Raw genomic sequence first — 3,355 nt, 5'->3', positions numbered from 1 at the left:
AAAATTATTTGGTTCCTGACGCTGAACCACTTGTGAGGGGAGAATGTAATATATTTTCGTATACAACGTATATCAAAAAACAATATAGACAAGTTTGTTCTCATAAACAATAGTTTAGATATTAAGTGAAGATACTCAATAAATCATCTTGCGAAACCAGTTGTGATGTAAACCAACTTATCAAGATAAACTATCTTGAATATAAAATCTGGAAATTATGCTCTAAATTAAAATATTGAGCAAGTTACCTCGCAAACACCAGATTACGTGTTATAATAATAATCGCACATGTAACCATCTCATAAATACATCTTATGTGGTATACATGTAAGGGTGTCTAACGGGCCGGGTCAACTCATTTTTGGACCGTCCTAGACCGGTTGAAATCGGAACCGGCCCGAACCGGTACAAAGGGGCAGGGAGGGTTGGGTTAATGGGGTAAAGGGGTTCGTCCGATCACCTTAGTTTCACCGGTTAACCGGACTGGTCAAATCCGGTCAACGCGATTCATTGTAGAACCAGTTAATCAGCCTGGCCTGGACCGGTTTAACGGCTAATTTCAAATTTTTTTAATTGTTTCTGACCTTCTGACCGTTGACAACAGTCTGTTGGGCCAAGGGGCCATTGCCCAACGACTGTTTTGCACAAATAGCTTATTTTTGGGCTATTTGTTTTTTTAAATTAATACTTTTTGTAATTACCTAATTAGCCCTTTGAAAAATTATAAATACACTTCCCCCCCTCTTCTTCATTTCTTCACTCATCTCTCATTTCTCAAACTCATATTCTCAATTATCATTCTCTCATTCTTCACATAAAGTGCAATCAAGTATTTGGCTCTCATTTTTTGGGAATTTTATTTATCGTATTATTTATTATTTGAAGTTTGAGTTTGAACAATTGACGTTTCTTCGTGGTAACATTGGAGTTGCGAAATCATCAAGTGTTCAATTTATTGCCGAATTCGATGCACTCCCTTCAACTAATTTCTCTTATTTACTATTTTATTTGCATATTTAATTTTTGCTAGTAGTTAAATTTTCACAATATGTTTAATCCTGCAAAAAGAGTTTATAATAAGGTTACTAATCGAGGAAATAGAAAAGGAGGTAGTACTTCAGCATTTGGTAGTAATTTAAATGACTCTGAACATATTTCTTGTGACGACCCGGCCAGTCGTCTTAAGAATTAACGCCCTGATCCTCTATTAACTGTTTTCTCCGAGTTTATTTCCGCTATTTTGATTTGCCGGGATGTTCGATTTTCAGTTTCGGAGAGTTTTGGGACACTTTGTCCCTAAATTAGAGCTTAAGTGTTGGAAAGTTGATCGTAGTCGGAATAGTGTGAAGACGGTCTCGCAATGGAAATGATGGTTCTATTAGCTTCATTGGGTGATTTTGGGCTTAGGGGTGTGTTCGAATTATGTTTTGGAGGTCCATAGCTAATTTAGACTTGAAATGCCGAAAGGTCAAATTTTGAAGTTCTGATTGGATTGTGAGATTTTGATCCGAGGGTCGGAATGGGATTCCGGAAGTTGGAGTAGTTCCGTAGTGTTGACAGTGACGTGTGTGCAAAAGTTCAGGTCATTCAGACGATGTTTGATAGACTTTTGATCGAAAGCATATTTTGAGAAATTTTGAGTTCTTAGGCTTAAATCCATGGTTAATTCGAGGTTTTGATGTTGTTTTAAGGATTGGTACAAGTTTGGAGAGTGGTTTGTAACTTTTTGGTGCCTTTGGTTGAGGTCCCGGGGGCCTCGGGGTGAATTCAGATAGTTGACGGAAGGATTTTGGAATTTGAGTTGCAGCTTCAGCTGCTGGTTCTGTCATAACCGCACCTGCGGTTTGGGTTCCGCAAGTGCGGCACCACAGAAGCGGCTTAGTGGCCGCAGAAGTGGAATTTGCGGAGTTCTTCAGGAATCGCAGAAGCGGTGGTAATATCGCAGAAGTGGTACCGCACCTGCGGATTGGGAAGTCACAGATGCGGAAGTTGGCCCTTTAATGAAAAGTCGCAGATGTGACCTTGGCTCCGTAGAAGCGGGACTGCAGATGCGGTCCTAGAGCCGCAGATGCGGAAATCGCTAGGCAGAACATATAAATTCTTGCCTTCGCGAAATTTAGCCATTTTTCATCTTTTTCAACACGGGAAGAAGCTCGGGAAGCACTTTTTAAGAGAGATTTTCAGAGGAGTTCATTGGGGTAAGGTCTTTGGTCCCTAAACTCGTTATTAGAATGATTTTTATCAATTTAAGCATGAAAGATTAAGGAAAATCAGTGGTAATTGGGGGGTTAAGGCTTGTCTAATTGGAGACCTAAGAGTGATGATTTGAGGAACAAATTAAGGTCCGATTTTGGTACTTTTGATATAATTGAACTCGTGAGAGTGTGAGGTTTTTTGAAATATAAATTTTGCCCGATTCTGAGACGTGGGCCCGAGGGGGATTTTGGTCATTTTACCTAATTTCGCTTATTAGCTTAGGATTTAATTGTAGAATCACTTACTTGAAGTGTTATTTACATTATGCAATTGAATTGAATAGATTTGGGCCATTTGGAGTCGAGTACTCGTGGCAAGAGCGTGGTTTCGGGTTAATTTGAGCTGGTTCGAGGTAAGTGGCTAACCTAACCTGGTGTGGAGGACCTTCCCCTTAGGATATGATATATTTGATAATTGAAATACCTTGTACTTGAGGTGACGAGTGCGTACTTGAGCTAATTGTTGAAAATCCGGTTTTTCTTTAAGTATTTCAATTGAGTTCCTTTTCCTGTTTTATTCTACTTGCGAATTTGGCATGTTGTTAGTTTAGAAAAGCATGTTTAGTTGTCTTATTTGCCTATTTGCTTAAACTTCCCTAATTGCATTATGTGAGACATGCTAGGCTAGAATTAATTGTTTACTTAGTACGAAATTTAGTATTAATTGAGTATTGTTGTGTTGTTGCTGTGTGTTTTAATTTGGGGCTACGGGACGGCATCTTGGGAGATCCCCTGTACGCAATTATGATCTGGACTGAGGTGCGGGATACCAAGAGATCCCTAACACGTATATTAAGGATACCAAAAGATCCTCGGGATACCAAGAGATCCCTAGCATATATTGAGTATACCAAGATATCCCTTGTATACATAGAGGATACCAAGAGATCCTCGGGATACCAAGAGATCCCCGGTTATCATCCTTGTTATAAGTGGTATTTCCTTGTGGTTTGCCTTTATCTCTGTTCCTATTACTGTACTCTTATTATCCTGTATAGATTCTTATTGTAGATTCTCAATTGTATTGCTTATCTTATCATGTCATCTTTATATTTATTCAATCTCAATAGGGCCCTAACTTTACTCGTCACTACCCGACC

The sequence above is a fragment of the Nicotiana tabacum genome, chromosome 22 (genome assembly GCF_000715075.1).
Source record: "Nicotiana tabacum cultivar K326 chromosome 22, ASM71507v2, whole genome shotgun sequence".
NCBI classification, from domain to species: domain Eukaryota; kingdom Viridiplantae; phylum Streptophyta; class Magnoliopsida; order Solanales; family Solanaceae; genus Nicotiana; species Nicotiana tabacum.
The sequence above is the reverse complement of the archived record's forward strand: the minus strand, read 5'-3'. Positions refer to the sequence as shown.